Below are 27,062 nucleotides of genomic sequence, written 5' to 3'. Positions count from 1 at the left end.
AATACAGTCACATTGGGGATTAGGACTCAACATATGAAAAGGAGGGGGGAGGACAAATTTCAGTCCAGTCAGGTAGAAAATCTGTAAATAAGGTGAATTGACATCTTGACAATATTCTTTTCCTCACGAATAAAAATAGTGGACTCCTGTATTTATTTGTGACTTCTTCCCTTAAATCTGTCAGTACATTTTAGTAGTTACCTCCACAAAGATGGTGTATATTTTTCTCAGGTTTCTTTTTATGTAAATTTTGGATATTGCTGCTTTTTGGAAGGGAATATTTTCTATTAATTTTCTTAATTAGTTACTGCTTTTGTGTGGCTAGGCTCCTGCTTTTGGCATGGTAATATTCTATACAATAGCTTTTGGAGTCTCTTATTCATTTGAATAGTTTGTGCCCTGGTTCATTTGGATTTTCTAATTAGAAGACCATATTGTCACCATTTATTATCTCTGTCCTCTCAATATTCCTTCTTCTTATTTATTTTGATACTTTTATTTCTCTGTTATATATTCCAGTCAACTTTTATTTATTTTTTTGTTGATAAGAAAGGTATATTTTTAAAGTATACATTATTTTTTCTCTTCTAAATATAATATCAATTTTTTAAATTAAACGTATTGGGATGACATTGGTCAACATGAACGTATAGGTTTCAGGTGTGGGTTTCTATGTTACAATCTCTGTATATTGTAACATGTGTTCACTACCCAAAGTCAAATCTTCTGTCGGCATATATTAGGACCCTTTCTACCCCCACACCCTTCCCTCTGGCAACCATCACACTGCTGTTTATGTTCATGAGTTTCAGTTTAATATCCCACATATGAGTGAAATCATATGGTTCTTAGCTTTTTCTAACTGACATATCACTTAGCATAATGTTCTCAAGGTTCATCCACGTTTTTGAAAATGGCACTATTTCATCCTTTCTTTTGGCTGAGTGGTATACCATTGTGTATATGTATCACATCTTTACCTAGTCCTCTATCTCAGGACACTTTGGTTGTTTCCATGTCTTGGCCACCGTGAATAACGCTGCAATGAACATGGGGTGCCTATACCTTTGCAAATACTTGATTTTGAGGTTTTGGGGTATATACTGAGGAGAGGAATTGCTAGGATGTATGGTATCTCTATTCTCATTTTTTTGAGGAATTGCCAGACTGCTTTCCATAGTGGTTGTACCTGTCTACATTCCCACTGGCAGTGAATGAGGGTTCCCTTTTATCCACAACCTCTCCAACACTTGGTATTGCTTGTCTTGTTGATAATGGCCACTCTAACAGGTGTAAGGTGGTATCACATCATTGTTTTGATTTGCATTTCCTTAATTGCCAGGGAGGTTGAACATCTTTTAATACATATATTGGCTGTTCATATGTCTTCTTGGGAGAGGTGTATTTTCAGGTCCTCTGCCCATTTTTTGATTGGGTTGTTTGTTTATTTGGTGTTCTTTTCGTTATATATTTGGGAAATTAAACCTTTGGCAGAACTACTGTTTGCAGCTACCATCTCCCATCTGGTTGGCTGCCTCTTTATTTTGTTGTCAGTTTCTTTCATTGTAAAGAAGCTTTTTAGTTTGATCTAGAACCATTCATTTACTTTTGCCTTTACTTCCCTTGCCTTTGGGGTCAAGTTCATAAAATGTTCTCTATGACCAAGGCCCATAAGTTTGGTACCTATATTTTCTTCTATGTAACTTATTATTTCAGATCTTATAGTTAGGGCTTTGACCAATTTTGAATTAATTTTTGTACATGGGGACACACTGTAATCCAGTTTCCTTCATTTGCATGTGACTTTCTAGTTTTCTCAGCACCATTTATTGAAGAGACAATCTTAACTCCATTGTGTGCTTTTGGCTCCTTTCTCAAAAATTATTTGTCCATTTACATGTGGTTTTATAGCTGGGCTTTCCATTTTGTTCCATTGATCTATGTGTCTGATTCTCTGCCAATACCACACTGTTTTGATTATTGTAGCTTTGTAGTATAATTTGAAGTCAGGCAGCGTGATACCTCTAGCTTCATTCCTTTTTTAACAGGATTGCTTTGGCTATTTGGGATCTTTTGTGGTTCTAGACAAATCTTATCATTTCTCATTCAATTTCTTTAAAAAATGACATTGGGATCTTGATGGGGATTACATTAAATCTGTATACTGCTTTGGGTTATATGGCCATTTGAACTCTGTTGCTTCTTCCAATCCATGAACACGGAATATTTTTCCATTTTTTTGTATCTTTTTCAATCTCTTTTAAATAATGCTTTGTAATTTTCAATATATAGGTCTTTTGCATTCTTTGTTAAGTTTATTCCCAGTTATTTTATTCTTTTGCTTGCAATTGCAAAATTATTTTTTTTTTCATTTCTTTTTCTGATGTTTTGTTGTTAGTATACAGGAAGGCAATGGACTTTTACACATGGACTCTGTACCTGAAATTTTACTGTATTTGTTTCTAATCATTTTTTTACTGGAGTCTTTAGGGTTTTCTATATATAGAATCATGTCATCTGCAAAAAGTGATAGTTTATTTCTTCATTCCCTATTTGGATGCCTTTTATTTCTTTCTCCTGCCTTATTGTTCTGGCTAGGACTTCTAGCACTATGCTGAATAAGAGTGGTGGGGGTGGACATCCTCGTCTTATTCCTGATCTTAGAGGAAAAGCTTTCAGTTTTTCACCATTGAGTATATTAACTGAAGGTTTATCATAGATGCCTTTATTATGTTGAGGTACTTTCCTTCTATTCCTATTTTATTGAGTGTTTTAATCATAAATGGATATTGTATCTTATCAAATGCTTTTTCTGCATCTGTTGATAAGATCACATGATTTTATCCTTTCTTTTGTTAATGTGGTATATTATGATTGATTTGCATTTGTTGAATCATCCTTTTACCCCTGGAATGAACCCCACTTAATCATGATGCATTAATTTTTGAATGTACTGTTGTATTCGATTTTCTAGTATTTTGTTTAGGATTTTTGCATCTGTATTTATCTGATATTGGCCTGTATTTTTATTTTTTTGTGTTATCTTTGCCAGGTTTTGGTATCAGGGTTATATTGGTGTCATAGAATGCGTTAGGAAGGATTGCCTCTTCTTCAGTTTTTTGGGACAGTTTGTGAAGGATGGGTTTTAAATCTTCCCAAGTTGCAAGATCAATGCCCAGAAGGGGCACATGCAAAAGGCAATCTCAACTGATTGATATTTCTCTCTCACATCAATGCTTCTCTCTCTCTCTCTCTCTCCCCTTTCCCCCTCCCTCCCTTCCTCTCTCTAATATAAAATTTTTTTAAGAGAACGGAATCTTGCCATTTTCAACAAGTCAGTCAGAAAAAGACAAATACCTCATGATTTCACTTATATGTGGAATCTAAAGAACAAAATAAACAACAAACAAAATAGAAACAGACTCATGGATATAGAGAAGAGACTGATGGTTGTCAGAGGGGAGGGTGGTTGGGGAACTGGGTGAAAAGGTGAAGGGACTGAGAAGTACAGATCGGTAGTTACAAATTGTCATGGGGATATAAAGTACAGCGTAGGAAATGTAGCCATTGTGATAACTCTGTATGGTGCCAGGTGGGTCCTGAAAATATTAGGGGGGGAACACTTTGTAAAGTATATGATTGTCTAAGTACTATGCTGTACACCTGAAACTGATACAAAATAACACTGAATATAAAAATGCAATTGAAAAAAATGTTTAAAATTACCATAGATATTATATATTTTAGCTTAAAAATAAAATAAAATAGTGGCATATTGATAAATGGTAGTCTGTTCAATCAATTCTGATTTGGCAGTCCAGGGTAGAAACTTTCATATAAGTGATAAATATCTTACTGAAAGTGAATATGTAGTATGTATTCTGGAAAGCACAGGTAATTATTATATTGTCGTAGGCCTTCTTTATGAATATAACTGTCAGTTATTGCTGCCCAGACTGCATTTGGGAAGCTTTGTAAGAGGTACTTTTCTAGTTGTTTTTACAATACTGCTACAAACAAAACACTCATTTCATTTTTTTCTTAATGCGAAATAAAAGATAAAGTGCCTGGACAGGGTCTGCCCTTGTGCAATTGAATGAGAACATTCAGAGATGAAGGAGCATAAATGCTGAAGGTCATATAGTTTGAATATGCCAGACCAGAAACATCTTCTGACTGTTTGTATTTGACTGTTGCTTCCAAAATATCTGTGTCCAGGACCACGCCCAGAGATGATGTCCTCCTCCCCTTCCCTAGTTGTTGCAATACACAACCTTTCTCCCCCTGTACTGAGCTGGTTTGCTTCCATTTGAGGTAGGACGGATGACTTTGACCCTTGACAGATTTAGAACAGGATTTTATTTCTATTCTTGTCTCACAGGGGTGAGATTTAAAATACTATTTAAATACTTCTTAAATTAAATGTGCCAAAATAATATAAAGTTAGAAACTCTTTAAATGGGTGGTAATTCCAAGCAATCAAACATACTAGGAAATATAGATGAGGTCATTTTGCAAAGTTAAAAGTGTAAGAACACAACGTGTCTAATATAAACATTAATATTTTTTGTGTTTGTAATGAAATAAGTTCTCCTCTTCCTTTTTTTCCTATACTATGTTCTGTCCGTCTCTTACTTCACAGTAATATATTCAGATATCCATCACAGGAGGTATGTTTATGAACCTCCTTAACTGAGCCAGGTGGTCTTGGAGGCAGATTGCCTGAAGAAGTGGCGAGAATTCCATCACAAATAATTAGGATTAAAGGTAGTGCTTGTGAGGATGCTCCTTAAAGCCCCAGAAGACATTAGGCAATGTCTGAAGACATTTTCAGTTGTCATAACTAGACCAGAGGTGCGTCTGTCATCTAGAGGGTAGAGGCCAGGGCTGTTGCTAAATATCTTCTATACACAGGATACCTGCCCCCTGCATTCCTCCCTTGCACACACACCAAATAATTATCTGACTTAAACTGTCAGTAGTACCAAGATTGAGAAAATGACCTAGGTAGGCATGGACCTCATTTTCTATTATGAAAATCTTGTAAAAAGCTTTGTATGATTAACCTCCTAGCAAGCTCTAACCAATTGGCAATGAGATAGATTTATGATTGAGATAAACTAGTACACTGCCCACTATAGTAGTTGTTAGCAACATGTAATTATTTAAATTTAAGGTAAATTCATTATTGAACAAAGTTAAAGTTCCTTGGTCACACTAGTCAGATTTTGAGTGCTCATTAACCAAAGGTGGCTGGCTACGTTACTTTATTGGAACATTTCCATCGTTACAGAAAGTTCTATTGCACAGTTCTAAGCTAGAGACTCCACATATGTACTGCACTAAGGGTAAAATATATGTTGGAGCTCTAGCTGGTTTGGCTCAGTGGATAGAGCATTGGCCTATGAACTAAAGGGTCCCAGGTTCAATTCCAGTCAAGGGTACATGCCCAGGTTGTGGGCTCCATGCCCAGTGGGGGGCATGCAGGAAGAAGCTGATCAATGATTTTCTCTCATCATTGATGTTTCTATCTCTCTCTCCTTCTACCTTCCTCTCTGAAATCAATAAAATATATTTAAATATATTTTGTGTCATATATATGACACAAAGATATCTCATGTGTGAGGGGAAGTGGAGGTGGCAAATACTATCTCTTCTGAATTTATAATTTTACTTTTAATGATCAAGCATGTACAGTGGGGCCTTGACTTATGAGTGTCCCGACTAACAAGTTTTTTGAAATACCAGCTGTCTCTCGGCCGATTTTTTGCATTGAGTTGATAGAGTAATTTGAGTTAACGAGCTCGGTCTCAGAATGAATTAAACTCCTAAGTCAAGGCCCCACTGTACCTACAACAATATCTAGAAAGGTTTTAAGAAATTGAGCAAGATAACCAAAATAAAGTAAAATGAAAATAAAGTTTTCCTGAGAATGATTGGAGCCAAAATCTAGAATTCAAACTGCAAAAATTGTAATACACACATGTATATTCAACAGCTTATAAAGAATATATCATATGTTTTGAACAATTTTTATTTCCTTCTCAGGTAGTGAATTAGGATAATAATTAAGCAAGTGGCTTCCCCTTCTGAGTGTCTTTTAAAAAATATGTTTTATTGATTTCAGAGAGGAAGGGAGAGGGAGAGAGAGAGAAACATCAATGATGAGAGAGAATCATTGATCAGCTGTCTCCTGCATGCACCAAACTGGGGATGGAGCCCACAACCTGGGCATATGCCCTGATGGGGAATAAAACCGTGTCCTCCTGGTTCATAGGTCGATGATCAACCACTGAGCCATGCCAGCTGGGCTCTTCTGAGTGTCAAAAGCTGCTTTGGGCCCACCTCATGCAATTTGCACCAGGATATAGATCTCTGCTTCATAGCTCTGATTGTGCAAACCTTACTGGATTTTCTAAGAATAGACTTTAATCATAAAGTCTGTGTAATTTACTTCTAAAAAATTACTGCATTCCTCTGATATGTTTGGTTTAACCTTGATTGTGGTCCTTTGTATAGCTGCAATATCTGAACTTATTTCACATAAAATTAGAGAGAAACAGCATTTGGTGTGCTATAAATGAAAAATCGCACCTGACCAGTTAAATAGGTAAAGAATATATTCAAGACTATTGCCTAGGTGGTAGAGAGATTTAACTCAACTCCACTGAAACAAAAGGTAGGAGGATTTTAAAGGCTGAGATGAGCTAATGGAAAAATACTAGAGGGCATTACAGGGAAGAGTGTCAATGTCATTGGGCTATCTGAGTTTGCTAATTGGTACTTATCTAAGTTAAGTATCCAACTATCAAAAAGTCTGGGAGAAAGGGGTGCTTTCTTGATGATTACATTTAAAGGGATAGCTCCCAGGTCCTTGAGAAAAACATTCTTTGGTTATAGAAGATTTATATCTCAAAGGGGCAGTGGAAAAAGTTTACAATTGCACGTTTTCAAAAGTAAATGCTCTACAAAAAGGAAGTCAGGCCTATTGTCAGGAAAAAGCCTGTTTAAAGTTTAGTTAAGCCCAGGGGAACATTAAGAACATCATGGTCAATGCACAGTGAACTACGACATTTACAAAATACTCTTTAGTGTTTGATTTTTTTTATTAAAGTAGAGTCGGCATACAGTATTATATTAGTTTCAGGTGTACAACATTGGGATTTGACATTTATATATCTTACAATGTGCTCACTACACTAAGTCTCATCACCATCTGCCACCATGTGAAGTTATCACACTATTATTATCTATATTCTTCTTCACCTTTTCCACCCATCTTCCCTGTGGCAACCGCAAGTTTATTCTTTATTTCTATGAGTCTTTTTTGTTTTTTTTGTTCATTTGTTTTGATTTTTCAATTTTTAAAATCTTTTTAAATGAAATATATTGGAGTGACATCAGTTAATAAGGTTACATAAGTTTCAAGTGTACAATTCCATAATTCATCATCTGTATATTGCATTGTATACAAGTGATGGTTTGATACACGTAGTTTTTGTAAACTGATTACCACAAGGTTAGTTAATACATCCTTCACCTCACCTAATAACCATTTAAAAAACTATTTTACTGTTTTTCTGGAGAACCCTGACTAATACACTCCCCTCAAGGCCCGCAGAAGGAACCAGCCTCACTGACACACAGACTTCAGCCCAGTGAGACTGATTTTAAACTTTTGAACTCAGAATCGTAAGAGAATACATTGTGCTGTTTTAAGCTGCTAAGTTTGCAGTAGTTTGTTACAGCAATAGGAAACTAATAAATATGGGTAATAAATTATGTCAAATGCTGAATTGTGTTGTTCAGTGACTCTGTCTTGGAGGAGTACAGAAAAGCTACTCCAGGAAGTGCCACTTTGGCATGCAGATTACAGTTGTTTCCCCTGATCCACATTTTTGCTTCATGAGGTTTTATTCACTCATGGTCCACCACGATCCAAAAATATTCACCAAAAAAATTCCAAAAGTAAGTTTTAAATTGATTGCCCTTCTGAGTAACATGATGAAATCTAACACCGTCCTGCTCTGTCCCACCTTGAACATAAATCAGCATATCCATGCTATATATGATACCCGCCAATTAGCCACTTAGTAACCATCTAGGTTATCAGATTGACTGTTGTGGTATTGCAGTGCTTGTGTTCAATTAACCTTTATTTAACTTAATAATGACCACAAGGGGCAAGAGTAGTGATGCTGGTAGTTAGGATATGCCAAAGGGAAGATTATATATATATGAAAAAAACATAATATAAATAAGATTTGGGACTACCCATGGTTTTAGGCATCCACTTAGGGGAGGGAACTATTTAGATGGTTAATTAATTTAGCAATTATTTATATACATATGTATGCATATGAAATGTCTATTTTTTGTTCAATAGTATTTCTGTTGTATAGCGTATTGTATTTTGTGTTGGGATTACTTTTTTCTAAAACAAAAATGAGTGTTTAATGTATGTTTCTTTTATAAGTATGGTATATAATATGTTCATTGTAAGTTTTAAAGAAAACCGTGATATTCTTATATTAACCATCTCTCTCTCTCTCTTTCTCTATCTCTCTCTTCCTCCTTCCCTTTTCCCTTTCTGTCTTTCTCCATCTGTCTTTCTCTCTGTCTTTGTGATTCTGGATGAAATATGAATCTATTACTTTAACAGGCCTATATCCAGATGTCTAGTACTTTTAACAACTTATGAAAGGTTTGCATTTTTCTTATTTTTTTAAATTTTCCTATTTTCATTGTAATTCCTATGATTATATTTGCTCAATATATACCATATAATGTCTATTATATTGTCCAGGGTTCAGTAAACTACCTCCCATTGGACAAATCCATCCCACCACTTGTTTTTGTTACTAAAATTGTATTAGAACACAGCCACGCCAGTTCATTTGCACATTATCTCTGGCTGATTATATACCAGAATGACAGACAGAATTGAGTAGCTGTGACAAAGATCATGTGGCCTGCAGAACCTAAAGTATTTACTATCTGGCCCTTTGCTGCACAAGTTTGCCGTCTCCTATCCATTGATTGATAAACAGCTGGTGCTGAATATGAATATATATATATATATATATATATATATATATATATTCATATCTTAATTAAATGAATAGATGAATAGTTGCATACGTGGGGAATGATAGAGAGATGTAGGCTTTTATAAGAGGAAACCACTTCACTTCATTTAGCATGTTGGGATCAAAATTGCTTTCTGGAACATGAATTAGTTATATTATGGTTAGAGAGAAAAGAGAATGTATCTCTTTTTAAAAAAATATTTTTTTGATTACAGAAAGGAAGGGAGAGGGAGAGAGAGATAGAAACATCAATGATGAGAGAGAATCATTGATCTGTTGTCTCCTGCACCCCCCACACTGGGAATTGAGCCAGCAGTCTGCAACTTGAGCAGGTGCTCTGACTGGGAATTGAACTGTGACCTCCTCGTTCATAGGTTGATGCTCAACCACTGAGGCATACCAGCCGGACAGAGAATGCATCTCTTCATAGAAGCAATAAATATTGGGACAAGGTGGTAAAGTAAATGGAAAGATTTAATTCCTTGACTGTTGTAAAGAAAATTTAATTTCAAATTAGAAGAGTGTACTAATTCCTGGTTGCCTCCAGTTCTCAAAAACTGAATGCTCCAGAAGATCATTAAGTGTTGTAGAGTTCACTATTACCTAATTTAAGAAATTTTCACGCCCCATTATGTTCTTTATCTTGAGGTAATTTCATTACTACTTCTATCTTCTCTGTGGAACTGTTAACTAGTCAAAACTGAAAATAAACAGTCTTAATGAATTTCTTTCTAAATGTTTCTATAAATTTTTTTAAGTGGAAGAGCTTGCAATACTGGGGATTTTTTAATTATCAGAAGTGTATTACAGTCCTTTGAAATATAGATAAATGAGAGCTGCCTGAATAAGAAGTCTAATGGAAATTACACAGCAGAAATCCAGAGAAGGAGAAAGAATATAATTTCTTCAGTTAGTGAAACTTAATTTCTTGCATTTCTCAAATAAATAGTTCCCAGACTAGAATCCCTAGAGAAGTGGCTGGAGACCAGAAATTTTCATGGTTGATAGGAATTCATTTTCTTTGGTCATCTACAAAGCAATCTTAAAGATAGGCAAATACTAATGAAATGAAACTCTTAATCTTGATGTTTAAATTATATTGCTCTTGTGGCTTTAAAGCAGGTTTATAATTTTATATTATAATATATCTAGTATAAAAATAGAATGAATTATTGGATTCTTCAAAATATAGAACTGATATTTGTCTTATTTCCACACGCAGAATCCCTTATTTCAGTTTTTCCATTTTAAATGCTCTCTGCCATGCTGTTTTACATTCATTTTATCTGCTGTTTTATTTATATTTATACTTGTCTATGAAAATAGAAAATGCATAATAAAGGATGTGGTTAGCAATAAATATGCTGTGAGACTGCATATTTTGTAACCAGAGAAGCTCGGGGCATGAAGCAGAAGCCCTGAGCTTAAACCTCCCCTCTCTCTGGCCGCGGGGGACCACTGCATTACCTCCTGAATAAAAGAAGACTGGGTTGCAGAGCTGGGAGGACTAGAAAAATCTCTCTTCCCAAGCGCAGTGCTCCATTTGCAAGTTAAAGTGGAATATAGCTAGACAATAAATTTAAGAAGCAAATCTACCTGCCATAAAAAGCATTACTGCTTTTCAATCAAGGCCAGAGAAAGTAATAGTTGGGAAAGTCCTGATCTTAGAAATCGGCATTTGGAATACAAATGATTAACCCTGGAGAGAGAAATGCCATGCATAATGCTTGTATGAAACCACTTGGTTTGATGGATGAGGAAATCGGGCATATTTAGGCATGAGGTATTTGTGGGACAAAAAAGAAAAATATCACTTGTTAGAGTATCTTCCATTCTCCTCCAAATGGTAGAATTCAAGAAACCTTGCAAATGAAGAAAAAGAGACTGAATTGTCAAAAAACAACCTACAACAGAACTGGCTTCTCTGTTTTCTTCTTTCTTTCCTCCCTCCCCCCTTCCCTTTCCCTCAATCCAAGCTGGTCCCACCATGTCATGCTCTGCCTACTCCTAAACCAAAACTTGGCTGACTAAAATGGAAGGTCCATTTTTCATTTCATTTATCTTTACTTTATCGCTGCTATTGCAAATTTAAACTTTTGCCGTATTCCCGTGTAGTTGGTTATTTAGGATAGTACTGCAAGGACATCTTTGGAAGATTGAGTTGGCTAGACATCAGTTCATAATGATTTGTTCTGACAGGTTCATTGTGTTAGCAATAGTCAGGATGAAACACACACACACACACACACACACACACACACACACACACACACGGCCCCCTTATGACCAAGTTCTGTTAAGGTAGCTTTATTGTGAACTACATATGTTGGCCTTGACACATTGGACTAGGAAGCTCCTCTCGAACAAGCTTTCTGAACCTTGGCACTATTAACATTTTGGACTGAATAATTATTTGCTGTTTGGACTCTTGCCGGAGCTGACCGGCAGACCCTGAGCGATGGGTGAATGATTCCTCCGACACACGTTTCTGTGAGAGGACTAAGCGACTGCCTGGCTAAACAAACCAGACAGCCCGGTTTGCCTGCCTGCTTAGGGTTTATTGTAGCAACAGCTTGGACTAAAATTAACTATTAGATACTATCAGCAGGGTAAGCATCCTTGAGAAAACACGTGCGTCTGCAGTGCCCTTTAAGCAAGGACATCTAAAGAACAAACATAAAGATTCCAGCAAAACACCCAGGGGCTCAGACTTGTTTGGAAATGTCAAGGCAGGGTCTGCCGCCTTCTCCAAGGTCCCCATAGAGGTCTCCGACCTTTCGGGAAATCCTCCTCACAGACCTTCCAACCAAGTCCCGTGCTTCCCCACAAACTCTGTCCTGTGCACTGTAGAATGTGTGGCAACACCTTTGCCTCTGCCTACTAGATGCCAGTATTAATGTCTTCAAGGTTCATTCATGTTGTACCATGTCCCAGAATTTCTTTACTTTTTATACCACATTGTTATGTATTGATGGCTGAGTTGCTTGCATATTTTGGCTATTGATGCTGCTTTAAACATGGGTGTACAAGTTTGAGACTGCAATTATTATTATTATTATTAATATATTTTTATTTATTTCAGAAAGGAAAGGAGAGGGAGTGAGATAGAAACATCAATGATGAGAGAGAATTATTGATTGGCTGTCTCCTGCATGCCCCCGACTGGGGATTGAGCCTGCAACTGGGGCAAGTGCCCTTGACTGGAATCGAACCCGGGACCCTTCAGTCTGCAGGCCGACGCTCTATCCACTAAGCCAAACTAGCTAGGGTGAGACTGCAATTATTTTGGCTGTATATATATCCCAAAGTGGGATTACTGGGTCACATAATAACTCTATTACTTTTTCTGTCTTCACTCAAGAACATTTTCATTGATTTTGTTTTAGAGAGAAGGGAAGGGAGAGAGAGAGAAATATGGATCAGTTGCCTCCCACACATGTCTCAACCGGGGCCAGGGATCGAAGCCGCAACACAGGTATGTGCCCCGATTGGGAATCAAACCTACCAGTATGACCTTTCAGTGTATGGGACGATGCTCCTACTAACGGAGCAACACCAGACAGGGCTAGTAATTTCATTAAAAATTTTTAAGGAACTTTCATACTGTTTTCCATAGCAAATATACTATTTTACATTCTTACTAACAGTGCACAAGAACTCTAATTTATCCACATCTTTGACAATTGTTATTATTATTTGTATGGTAGCCATCTTAATAGGTATGAAATGGTATCTCATTGTGACTTTAATTTGAATTTCCCTAATGATTAGTGCAGTTGAGTACCTTTTCATGTGCTTGTTGACCATTCACATTTCTTCTTTGGAGAAATATCTATTCAAATCCTTTACTTGTTTTTATTTTTTTTAATTTTTTAAACATATTTTATTGATTTTTTACAGAGAGGAAGGGAGAGGGATAGAGAGTTAGAAACATCGATGAGAGAGAAACATCGATCAGCTGCCTCTTGCACACCCCCTACTGGGGATGTGCCCGCAACCAAGGTACATGCCCTTAGCCAGAATCGAACCTGGGACCCTTGAGTCCGCAGGCTGACGCTCTATCCACTGAGCCAAAGCGGTTAGGGCGATCCTTTACCTGTTTTTAAATCAGATTGTTTAGTTGTTGGGTTGCAGTTTTTTTTAATATATTCTGGATATTAACCCCTTATCAGACATGTGATAATTTGCAAACATTTCCTCCTCTTCTGTGGGTTGCTTTTTCACTATGTTGATTGTGTCCTTTGATGCACAGTTTTGAATTTTGATGTAATCAAATTTATCAACTTTCAGTTTTTATTTTATATCTCAAATCTAAATCCAATGATTTGCATCATTGATCTTCAAACTATGTCATGGAAAAAGTCTAGGAAATCAGCCAAGAATGTTATATTAGTATATGTTTGTCTAGTTTGCCTAACTGTATATATATATATATATATATATAATCTTTTTTTAACACACACACATGTTAATGTTGTCTATACTCAGTTTTCAAGCCCTGGCTAGAGATCAGTCAGTTCCTCTTCTTGAGCAGCTAATTAAGTCCACACACCAAACACTTCTCTTTTTATTTATTTACTTTTGTTAATTCTCACCCAAAGATATTTTTCCATTGATTGTCAGAAAGAGTAGAAGGGAGAGGCAGAGACAGAGATAGAGAAACATCGATATGAGAGAGACACATCTATCTGCTGCCTCCTGCATGTGTCCCGACCAAGGCCAGGGATCGAGTCTGCAACTGAGGTACATGCCCTTGACTGGTAATCGAACTCGGGAGCCTTCAGTCCTCGGACTGACAGTCTATCCACTGAGCCAAACAGGCTAGAGCACACTTCTCTTTTTAGCTCTCACACTTTGAGCCACTATGCACCAGCCCCAATCACTCTGTGTTCAGGTACCAGACAACTAGTGCAGCGCCTACCCCAGAGTCCTTGAAATTATTCAAATTATCCAATCCACAGGGAGTTTGAGAAATCTAGTTAACCTCACCCTGCTTGTCTTACATAAACAGCCTCCTATAGTTCAAGCTTGCTGTTACCCTGTCCCTAGTGTAACCTTTTGTGTGCCCCTGCCTGGCAGCCTTCTTTCATTTGAAGCTGTAAGTAACAAAAGTTCTGCCTTTCAGTACCATCCAAGTGTTTTTGTGTTCTGTCCTAACCATCAAAAGAACCTTTATATCTTATAATTACTGACCAGGAAAAAGGAGGGTGCCATCAAATCCTAAATTAATGATGTCATGGTAAAAATGTCAATTCTGGTCATGACAATAGAGAAAACATATGATGCATTTTCAATACTTCAAAAACATAAAAAAATTTAAAAGTAGAAAAAAAACACAGCAAGCTTAAAATACATACATTCATGGACCAATGATGAAACAAAAAATATTAAGCTTATGCCACGAACCCGCTAGTCTACAAGCCTGGAGGCAATAACTAGTGGTTATATGTTCACATCTTGTAAGATAATGTTGTCAAATTATGCTCTACCTAGATGGATAAAAACCTAACAAAGGCAGTGAAAATATATGTCTCTAATGGATAGTGTCATAAAAATCTTTAGCAATATATTAGCAAGTTGAAATCAACTCTTTGAAAAAATACTGAATAAACAAATGTTATTTATCCAAGGAATAGCAAAAAATAAAAAAGCTCAAGATCATTAGTCAGCTAAGAAATTACAATGAACATCACAATGAGATCCCACTAAAGCCTACCAGAATGGTTAAGTTCAGATTGATAGCACTTAATTTGTCAAGAATGTGTAACACCTTGAACTTTCATTCATTGTTGGGTAAGGGTGTAAAATGTCACAAGTACCTTGGAAAAAAGATCAGGCAGTTTTAGTTGAAACTAAAGATATACCTATGCTGCAATCAGGAAGTGTACTACTAGATATTTACCCAAGTTATATGAGATCATGTTTATACAAATCCTTGTACAAGAATGTACACAGAGCTTCATTCATAAAAGCCAAAACTAGAAACACAGTGTGGATCAATAGAATAAATAGAGTGCAATATATTCATATAATGAAATACTACTTAGTACTGTATTACAAAGTAAGATCTTTACACAGAGAGATGATTGTCAAAAATATAATGCTGAGTGAAAGAAGCCATAGACAAGAGTTCATAGAGTATGATACAATTCATAGGAAGTGCTGGAGCAAGCAGAGAAAACTCATTTATGATGGAAAAAAGTCAGAACTGTGGTGACCTCAGAAAGGAGGGGTAGGGGTTGAGACTGAGCAGAAAGGGGCATATGAAAACTTCTCTGGGGTGAAGAAAATGCTCTATATTGTGAAAGGAGTTGTCAAAACTCATCAAATCGTATGCTTGGAATTTGTACATATCATTTTAAGTAAATTTTGCTTCACATTAAAAAACTGCAAACAAGTACTGAACTTTAGCTTCTGATTTGCATGCTAACATGTTTAGGACTGGATTATACTGATGTGTGCAACTTATGATAAAATGCCTACAAAAAATAAGATGGCTTGATGAATAGGGGGATGGGCAGATAAAAAGATATGTGATAAAACAAGTATAGCAAAATGTTAATTGTTGGCTATTGGTGTTGGGTATGTGAATGTTCACTGTAAAATTCTTTCAAATTTTCTGCATGCTGGAGATCTTTCATAATATAATGTTGGGCAATAAGTTGTGAGCCTGAGCCCTTTAAAGACTATATACCCTTAATAACAGAAAGTGGCAACATTTTCTCTGGCTCTATGACTAAATCTGTTACCCACCATTTCTGCAGAGGCTGGGACACTGAATCATCAACATAATGGAAGATTCATGAAGGGGCACTGAGATGGCAACTGCTAATGCTCTAGAAGAAATAAAAAGAAGAAAAAAAATCTCATTCAAAAGAAAACTCCTAATCAGATGAAAACATGAATAAATGGTATGTTAGGAAATAAAACCACCAAATCGACCATTCAAAATAGTAGTTCAATAAATTCCACGAGGGAGTCTGCAAAGCCCTAATGAAAGACAATCAGGTACTCTTGATGGTTTTTTTCCTTCTAAGAAAAAAAAAGTATAAATTGCACATTAAATTGTCATTTTACAGCATGACATGTTCCTGATGGGACTTTGGATTGATAATACTATTTTAAGTATATAAAGAAAGGTACCAGAGTGGGTGGGTGGGAAGAGATCAATTAAGGACCTTGTATGCATATATATGAAAAACCCATGGACACAGACAATAGGGTGGTGAAGGCCTGGGGCTAGATGGGGTCAATGGGGGAATAAAGGGGACAAATGTAATACTTTCAACAATAAAGATTTTAAAAAGAAAGAAATAATGTTAACAGAGAAACAAATATATCCAATTATGAATTGTTCTTGGAATACTTCAGAGACTATTCAACTCTCCTTGGATTAAATCAGTGCATTCATTCCCTCAATAAATATTTATGAAATACTTAGAATGATCCAGGCACTGTCCCTGGTATGCAGTGATGCATAAAGCAGCCAATGGCAAGGCCCATAATGAGAGTACTTTCTGGAGACTTAGCTTTACTTCTGAGGCATGGTGGAGGACAAATGCATGAAGGGATGAAGGGTTAGGCTAGAAATAAAATACTTATTGGGCCTCCAGCATTAGCTAATCTAGTTAGCCAGAATAATGTTTGCAATCTAAATATGTTAGATGTTCTTTTTTAAAAAAATATATTTTTATAGATTTCAGAGAGGAAGGGAGAGGGAGAGAGAGATAGAAACATCAATGATGAGAGAGAATCATTGATCACCTGCCTCCTGCACACTCCACAGTGGGGATTGAGCCTGCACCCCGGGCATGTGCCCTGACCTGGAGTTGAGCTGTGACCTCCTGGTTCATAGGTAGATGCTCAACCACTGAGCCAGGCCGGCTGAGCAGATGTTCTCTTTCATTTTGTCTCTACATGAGGCTAACAAGATATTGGCGTGGACTCCTGGCTGCCATTGAATGCAAAACACATTTTTACTGGGAGACCTTAAGATAGTGATTTCTTATATGAAGTCAGGAAGGATTTTTATGAGTGGGATATATGGTTTCTCAAATAGTTATGGTGTTGACAAAATCAGAGATTTTATTAATAATCTACATGTTGAAAGAGAAATGTAATGCTCTTCCCTCAACTAGCTTCAATACAGACCTCACTATATCTTCATTTTTCCTCCACATCATACAGTCATGTCAAAATCATTTATCTATTTAAAAAGATTATTAATCAGTAACCCTTTTCTCTGCTAAGGTTTCTCTGCTAAAAGATAGGAACACACTTGTGATTAAAGTAGATATGATTCTAGACTTAATGGGGTTTATATTCTTTAGAGGAATACTGACAATAACTAAAGAGACAAAACCCAAGATAACTATGATATGTGCTGATTTATATGTAATAAATAAATTATGTGGTACCTACTGACTAGAGGAGCCTTCTTACTTTGATGCAGATTAACCCAGCAGAGGATTTTTGAGACCCCCTTTTCCCCCCCTCAAAAAGAGAAACAGGAAGACTTTTCTTTATTTTAAACATCAGATCTCTGGTGTTATGAACTCACTTGACCCATGATATTAAGGCAATATTTCTAGGCAACACTCAAAAGTTACCAACAATATATAGCAAATGAAGTAAGTAAAAATGTGAAAATATCTTCTAGCAGGCTTGGCTCAGTGGATAGAGCATTGGACTGTGGACCAAAGGGTCCCAGGTTCAATTCCAGTCAAGGGCTCCTCCCCAGCCCCTGATTGGGGCACAACCAATCAATGTTTTTCTCTCACATGGATATTTCTCTCTGTCTTTCCCTCTCTCTAAAAATATCAACGGAAAAATACCCTAGCCTGAGGATTTAAATAAATAAATAGATAAAATAAAGAAAACTAAATAAAACCTTTCTGAGCAGAGTTATTGATAATAAGGTAAGGGACATGTGTGTCAATACCACCAAGTGCTCACATTTTGCCACATTAAACAGGTAGAATTCATCTCACCATTTTACTGTGGCATAAATTCTTTCTTACATGACATGCATCACTAGAGAAAAAGTAAAAATGTGAGCATTAGTTCTAATACTAGTTCAGTCAATAATTTATTTGGTGAGCTTGGAGAAATTGTGTAATCTCTGTGAGTCTCAGTTTCCTCATTGTCAAAATGGAGACTTTAAAAATTGTGTTTATACTAGAAGCCTGATGCACGAAATTCGTGCAAGGGGCTCGGCCCTCGCAGCCCCAGTTTCATCTGGAAGGTTGTCTGGACGGCCGTTCTGCTGTTTAGTCTAATCAGCATATTAGCTCTTTATTATATAGGATTCTCTATTTCTTGCCTTTGAAAGTTTCTTATTCTTCATATATTTTGATGTTCACACAAAGCTCGGCACAGAATAGACATTTACTAGTAACAAATAATTGTTAGAAAAACTGGTTGAATTAATGAATACTTATTTACCTGAGGGATTGTCATGAAGAATATATACGGTAATATAAACATACCTGACTTATCACAGTTGCTCATAAATATTAGTTTTCTTCCCTTCCTTTTCCTGGTGTTGAGACACAGACCATTTAGTGTACCTGATGCTTTGTCCACCATTTCTCACTCTGAGTCTTCGTTATTCAAATCCTTCCAGAATTCTCTATAAGAAATCTTCGATGATTAATCCCTTAGATCCAAAATCAGCTTCACTGTGTGTGCATAGCACGGTGCTAGAATACCTTGCTCTTCTTTGAATGTCCCTATGTGGTTTTTCATATTTGCTTGTCCTCTCTCCTGCTGAGGTCTCATTTCCTACAGTGTCTACTACTGCCTATGACACAATGCACATTCATTAAATGGGATAATGAATCTCAGACTTAAAAAAAATGTACCTGCTTGGAACAAATTGGAATCTTCCCTTCCCTGGGTTAAAGAGAAGTTCATATCTACTCAGTTGTGTTCTTCATATCCACCCCCCACCCCCCCGGGCAGGTTTTACTAGGACACAATGGGGATATTCACCTATGGGGGCTTGTGAGGTTGAAAATCAAATGTGATGGTCACTTGTGGTGGAATCACACATTCCGGCTGTGCTGAATGAAAGGGAGCCAGGGGCCAGGTTGGCTGGTAGCTGCAAGGCCTGACTTCGCTGCTGGTTGCATCTGCACTGGAAGTGGGGGTGGGGTGGGGGACAGCAAGGAGTGAAGAGGCTGGATTTGGAGCTTGGGGATGCATGGGGTGCAGGGAGGATGAGTCAGAGAAGCCAGTCTGCTGGTTAGCACATTCCATTAGCTTTTGCAAGGCCAGGGCACCCAACCACCAGGCTGGACACACCCTGTCTGGGTGGGATGAAAGTGGCTGTGCATGGCTTAGGGCTATGGCTGTGGCTGAGACAAGGGCTGCATTGCAGGAAATGCTGAAGGCGCTCTGAGCAGCTGACTAGGTCTATAGGATTGTTGAGTGGGTCCAGAGTCAGGAGGGAGCTGAGTAGGCCCATAGGCACTGCCTGGGCTGCGTTGGCATTGCCTGTGCTCTGGGTTCCCTGTGAAAGCCGCTGGGTCCACAGAATGCCGGGTGGTAAGCACTTGGAGTGGGGACATCTGTTAGGCTCCATCAGTGCCATGCGGGTGCCTGCAGGGCAACTGAGTGTTCCGGGGTGCCCCTGCACGCTGAGGAAATGAGTTCCTGTGTGTCTGCAGCTGAGGTCAGAGTGGTCAGACCACTCTGCTCTTTTCGCCTCTTCATCTATAACTTTTTCTTCCTCATCTACAACTTTCTTCAGCTGCAAGAAAAGCAGGTGCTTCTCTTCCTGCAGGGCCCAGAGCTTCTCTTGCAACTTCCGGATTCGTTCCTTGGTCTCTGCTAGTGACAGCCTCTCTTCCATCTCCTTTTTCTTCCTTCTCTCCTGTGCTTCCTTCATCTTCTCTTTTCTCACCTTGTCCATCTCTTCTTTCTCTTGCTGTTTGTGCTCCAGCTCCATGGTGATGTGCAACACTTGGGGCGCTCCAGGAGTCCAGGCCAAATGCTGCCTGCAGGGTCACGTGTCCAGCCCCTGCCCCCAGGCCCAGCCACCGGAGGAGGAGTCTGTAGCCTGGGCATTCCTGCTCCTTCCAAGCCAGCCTGGCCTCCAGACCTTCCCTCCCAATATCCATTGATTTTTAGAGAGAGTAGAAGGGAGGGAGGAAGAGAGAGAGAGAGAGAGAGAGAGAGAGAGAGAGAGAGAGAAAGAAACACTGATTTGATAGAGACACATGGATTGATTGCCTCTCACAGGATCCTGACCAGGACTGGGGATTGAACCTGCAATCAAGGTATGTGCCCTTGACTGGAATCAAACCAGGGACCCTCCAGACCACAGGCTGATGCTCTATCCACTGAGCCAACCTTGAGGGCAGAAAACTTAGTATTAAAAACTTGTTCCTAAGCATAATGGGTATTGAAATAGCAGTTCATTGTGCTTTTAATCTGCATTTTATTGAGGTTTAATTGGAATTTCTCTAATAACTAGTGAATTTGAACATCTTTCCATGTGTCTATTAGCTGTTTGAGTTTCCATTCTGTGAAGTCTCCCATCTTGTGATTTGTACTTAATTTCATCTATGGAATTTTTATACATTTAATTTTTTTAACATTGGAGTTTTTTTTTCTCATCTTGTTCATACACCCAAAATTTCGACTTTCTTCAATATTTTCAAATCTTATATGTATAGAAACCCAAGTATTTAGTAGGCAAGAAGCACCCTAGTCTTTGGAGCCTAAACATTTTAGAGAGTGCTCAGTTTTAAGATTTAAAACGGGATCTTTTGCATAGCACAATTTTTCAATTTAGATAGATGTCAGATAAATAATGTAGATTTTACCAAGTGTATTTGGTTTCCATTTACTCACCACAAGGATAGACAATGTGTGCAGTATGCCATAGAAAACAAAATGAGGGAGATTGAAGCCTGGGTTGGAGAAATTATGGAGAGATTTTTTGGAAAACACACACACACACACACACACACACACACACACACAAAACAACACAGATATTCCATTATTTGCTTTAACTTTTTTATTGCAGCTCTGTAAATCCCCCCATCTGCCCCATATTTCATTAAATTTTGCTACACAGCACTCTGATGTGAATGAAGGATAAAAACGGACTTCTATAGCTCAGCTAACATGATGTAGAACAGGAAAAGCATGAATGACTCTTTAGGTCATCATCACCTGGATCAGTTTAGGGGAGAAACAGATTTTAGGGTCAGAAGTGACCACGAGAACACTGGACCTGAGGAGCTTCACAGAAATGGAAATTGGGCTTTCTACATGCCATTTCCATGGATTTAAGATTATCCTATATAATAAAAGGCTAATGTGCTAAGTATCCGACCATTTGACCATTCCACCAGTCGCTATGATGTGCACTGACCACCATGGGGCAGATGGCCAATCGGGACCTGGGCGAGATTGGTCAGACATGCCCTGGAGCCCTCCTGTGGTCCCTCCCTGACCCCAATCTTGCACCGGTGGGGTCCATTAGCCTAGCCTGCACCCTCTCACAATCTGGGACCCCTTGGGGGATGTAAGAGAGCCGATTTTGGCACTATCCCGCAGGCCAGGCCGAGGGACCCCACTGTTGAAAGAATCCATGCACCAGGCCTCTAGTTTTTATTTTATTTGGAGGAACAGGGCAACTCCAGATTTGGTTCACTACATTTAGTTTTCCACACCCAAGATCAGAGAAGAGTTGAGATATCTAAGTAATGCGACAGAGTAGTGGAGTGTTTTAATTCTATTCAAATAAAGATTTTTGTATGTTATTAGGCATCAAACCATTCCTTTCACCTCATGTTAGTATAAGCTGCTTTAATTAAGTTTTATGCCTAGACACACAGAAAGAAAAAAAATACTTTAAAACTGATCATAGAGACCAAAATGTCAATGAAAGGGAAAATTATAGTTAAAGGTGATAAGAAGAAATGAATTCCAAAACACTCCACCCCACACAACACAAATGAAATGTACATAATATTAGGGGAAGAACTGGATTGGAATCTGAGCTATTCTCCTTTAGATCTTGTGGGACAGGTAGATTCTAATAATCCTATCCTTTTCAAGCACAATATTCACTAAAATTGCAACTACCTATTATATAACTCAACCTCAGTATTTCTCAAATCTGGTTTTATTGTATTATTTTATTTTTAAAATATGCTTTTATTGATTTCAGAGAGAGGGAGAGAGATAGATAGAAACATCAATGATGAGAGAGAATCATTGATTGGCTTCCCCCCTGCACGCTCCTATTGGCGATTGAGCCAGCAACCCAGGCATGTGCCCTGACTGGGAATTGAACCAAGACCTCCTGGTTCATAGTTCCATGCTCAACCACTGAGACACATGGGCCAGGCATCAAATCTGGTTTTATTTTAGAACCACATAGGAATTCTTTAAAAATAAAAATAGCTAAGCCCTATTACATATCAATTAAATAATTTCCTCTGGGTCTTATGCATTAGTATTTTTCAAGCTTCCTAGATGATTGTAGTATGAAGAGTTAACAATTAACAACCCAAGTCTTCCAGGCTGAGCAAACCTGGGCAGGGGAATAAGCATTCTGGAAATTTCTCTGCATTTGGATATTTTGTACACTTTGTGCACAAACCACCTTCCTGGAGCAGAGCTCACTGGTGGCAGTAAACATTTGCTTGCAGGTTCCATAGTTAAAGTGAAATAAATTAATTTAGAGAAGTCTTTCTCAAACTTGGGTTTTCTAAAGAAACATCTAAGGAGCTTGTTAAGAACACATTAAGGGGTTTACCCAGAATCTACTAAATCAAAATCTTTGGGGATCTTCAAGAGAGGAGTCCTGAACTTGCATTTAAAACAAATATCCTAGGTAAATCTCATGGTGAGGCAAATTTGCTAAACACTGCTTTAAAAGAATCATTATTACAATTAGGATATTGGACTATCAATTCCACTTGTCTTCCCAAGAGGGCATCCTATTATCTCCTAGGTATATGGGCTTAGTCTACCCTCCCTAATATCTAGCAATTTTTTGAGGTAAAGCTAAGACAGATATACAGTCAAAAGGCAAGTGGGATGCTACCTTCTGTTTAGGGTTTAGCAATATTTTCAGGGCTGTGTTAACAAATATGACTAATTCCTCTTTGGGCACCTATTCCAAAGAGAAAAACCAAGCTGGTTTTATTTGTAAACACTACTGAAAAATGTATGCATGCACTGCACTGTCTGTATCAATTAATAGTTGAAAACAGCAGTGGGCTAACCCCAATAATAACCAATTTTTCCTAATTCCCCACAATTGAAGTGGGGTCATTTGCATAGTCACACAACCAGATATCTTCCTTGAATGCTAAGGACTTAAATGAGTCTAATTTCAAATAAATATGTGAGACCTGAGCTAGTGGAGAAATGATGCTGAACCCCCAGTTGGGAGTCATCCCCTGCATGAGTAACTATATCTGGCCAATGGGGAGACTCACCTGGCATCAGTTTTAAATATACAGATCCCTGAGCTATGAAAGAATAAACAAAACTCAACAGCAACAACAGCAATGAAACTAAAAGTAAGAAGGCAAATGATATTACAAATTTATTATAGAAATTTCCAAGCATATGCGAAGTTTGAGAAACTAGAATATTAAACCAAGTCCTAAGATCATTGTCCACTTTAAAAAAATTTATTTGTTTACTTATTTAGTTAGTTCCGTAGTTAGTTATTTAGTTAATTAATCTTCACCCAAGGATATTTTTCCATTGATTTTTCTGAGACAGTGGAAGGGAGGGGCAGAGACAGAGAGAGAGAAACATTGATGTGAGAGAGACACATCGATTGGCTGCCTCCTGCATGCTTCCCCACTGGGGGCGGGGATGGAGCTCGCAACTGAGACAAGTGCCCTTGACCCTTGACCTGAATCAAACCTGAGACCCTTCAATCCGTGGGCTGATGCTGTATCCACTGAGCCAAATTTGTCCACTTTTTTATCTCCAAAATTTTAGGAAGTAGAAATTTTAAAAATAAATCCCAGACATTGTCATTTTACAGGTATATGCTTTATTATATATATTTAAATGATAAAGATCTTTTGATTTTTAACACAATGATTATGCTATTTTCATACCTAACTGATCTTACAATAATTTCTTAATGACATCTAATAATCAGACAATATTCAAATGCTCTGACTTTCTCAAAGATGATTTTTACAACTGTTTGTTTTTGTTTTCTTTCTAATTAGGTTCCAAACAAAATCTGCTTATAATGTTTGGTTCTTTTGTCCTTTAAGTCTCTTTTATTCTACAAGAGCCACACATCCCCATTTCCTTTTCCTCTTGAAATTGATTTTCTGGAGAAACTAGGTCATTTGTCCTATAAAGATTCTTACTTTTTTTTTTTTAGTTCCAAGCTTTCTAGTAGTATCATTTAACTTGTTCCTTAAGACCATATATTTCCTATAAACTCTAAATTAAATCTAGAGGCCGATTTGATCTAGGTTCAATTTTTTTTTAGTAAGGATAATTTATTACGTCACATCATAGGGCACATGATATCTGGTTGGGTTAAGATTGATCTTAGTGGGTCAGGTGAGGCAATGAAGAAAATAATGCGAGGATGAATTCCACTATAAGTGTGTAATATATTCCATTCCATTCTATTATAAAAGTAAGTCAAATAAGAGAGAAGGAAGAGATTTCTTTGGTGATTTGTGATTCTCCACCTCCCCCTCCTTTGTCATGTCTAGTTGGGAACTTTCATATGGACACTCCGTCTATGTCTGTAGTCCTGAGATATTGAGAAGCTGTGCTTGACTCCTGCTTGAGAAAGCTTAAAGTGTTTGTAACCACGGGATTTTGGTGGCTGCATTGGGTTCAGTCTACAGTCTTTGGGAGTATGAAATTTTCAAGACTGGCCCAGCCAGCGTAGCTCAGTGGTTGAGCATCGACCTATGAGCCAGAAGGTCACAGTTTACTTCCTGGTCAGGGCACATGCCCGGGTTGCAGGCTCGATCCTCAGTGTGGGGCATGCAGGAGGCAGTCAATCAATGATTCTCTCTCATCATTGATGTTTCTCTCTCTCCCTCTCCCTCTCTCTTCCTCTCTGAAATCAATAAAAAAATGTTTATTTAAAAAATTTCAAGACTGTCCTGTGGTCTAGATATAAGAAAGAGCCAACATGCGTCCTGGTCAGGTGTATCATTACATTATCCCACTGAATAAAGTGGGCAAGGTGAGACCTAAATAAAATTGTATTCTGTTTACATCACCTGAGTTGTACTGTCTATATTCTGGTAACACACACAGATGCAAATTGAATAAAAATGCAGCTATTAGAGATTATTGGAAGATGAATAAGTGAAAACACGATGGACAGACACTTCTCAGAAATTTGGCTGCAATGGGGCCAGAATAATGGAGTGCTCACTGGGGAAAATGCAAGGTTGACTTTAATGTAGTGAAGAGATTGGATAGCGACAGACTAGCCAATACGGGGTCATTTAGAGGGAGACAGATACCATAATCAAGGTACTGGATGTACATTAGATATATCGAGTTTTGAAAGTGCTAAAGGGATGATTTGGCAGGATGAGAAATCCAATTTGACCAAAGAAAATGCAGGAGTGACCTTAATAATATGAATTTCCAAAGAACTCAGGAAGTTTTCCCAAGAGAGAAATCAAAGTAGGAAACCTGATGACCACACTTTGGATACATACAGAGCATTAGCAGCCATCATTCTAAAAGGCTGCATGTTGGACTCACTTGACTTAAACCCAGAATAATCCAATCAGGATCTCTGGGGGGTATTCCAGGCATTAATATTGTCTTAAAGATCCCTAAGTAATTCCAATATGCAGTGAAGTTTGAGAAACACTGTCATAACTGATAAACTCCCAAGGAAAATCAAGTTTCAGTAAAGGTAACGATGTGGTGTAGTGATTTCAGAGGATGAAGTATAAAGGGAAAAAGAGGAAGACAGCAGTGGGAAAATATTTCAGAGATTATAATGAGCATAACCGCATGGGGATAATGGCAGGCTTAAAGTTTGGTCTTTGGGGTGTCAGAATCCTAGGTTCGAATCCAGGCTCTACTACCTTTTACCTTTCTGATTGTCAGCAAATTATATATCTTAGCTCAGATTAAATCTCATTTACAAAATAATTCTGTTACTAGTGTCTATCATGTTTGTTTTATCTGTTTGTCATCTAACTGAAATGTCAACTCTATGAGAATAGGAATCATGTCTATCTTTTTTAAAATTGAATTCCCAGTCCCCAGAACAGGGCTTGGCCAGGCAGTAGATGCTTCTATCTAGTTTTTAAATGTATGAATGGAAATACTTTATATTTTTACTAGAGACCAGTGCATGAATTCGTGTACCTTGAAAGGAACTGTGGGCCACAGTAGGCACAGGGGTGGGTCTCAGCCCATCCTCTGCGCCTCCGCCCAGCCCCTCCCACCATGGCCCCTGGTCCCCTGTCTGCCGGCAGCCCTGCTCCCACCACCACCGTTCCCACGCACTGATGGTGCCAGCCCCACTCATACCTGCTGGTGGCTCATAGCTATTGGGGCTGGCGCCAGCAGCAGTGTGAGTGGGGCCGGTGCTGTCAGCGGGTGTGAGTGGTGGCTGCTGCCCTGATTGCCCCTAAGGAGCAGGGGGGAGAGGAGAAGTCTTCAGAGGTGATCAGGGCCAGCAGCCGCCGCTCATACCCGCTGTGGCGCCGAGTGATTGGGACTGGCACTGGGCACCAGTAGGGAGTGTGAGCGGGGCTGACGCTGGCAGCAGGTGTGAGTGCCAGGTGGGGCTGCGGCATGCAGGAGCACAGCATTTTCAGTAACCACTAGAAGCTTGCCCCTATGTCAGCGACCAGAGCCCCGCCTTGGTATGGCGCCCCGCTCATCTGCTCCACCATCCCGCCAGGGCCATCGCCCACCATGTTCCACCCCCCCCCCCGTGGTTAGCGCATGTTAAAGCGACCAGTTGTTCAG

The 27,062-nt window shown here is 38.3% G+C and overlaps 1 pseudogene; it reads right to left on the bottom strand.

Moving 5' to 3' along the window:
- Positions 1 to 19,120: 19,120 nt before the first annotated feature.
- Positions 19,121 to 21,898, bottom strand: LOC132224665 (G protein pathway suppressor 2-like; annotated as a pseudogene).
- Positions 21,899 to 27,062: the final 5,164 nt, after the last annotated feature.

The sequence above is a fragment of the Myotis daubentonii genome, chromosome X, assembly GCF_963259705.1.
Source record: "Myotis daubentonii chromosome X, mMyoDau2.1, whole genome shotgun sequence".
NCBI classification, from domain to species: domain Eukaryota; kingdom Metazoa; phylum Chordata; class Mammalia; order Chiroptera; family Vespertilionidae; genus Myotis; species Myotis daubentonii.
Note: the sequence above shows the minus strand (reverse complement) of the source record. Positions and strands in the feature narration are given on the sequence as shown.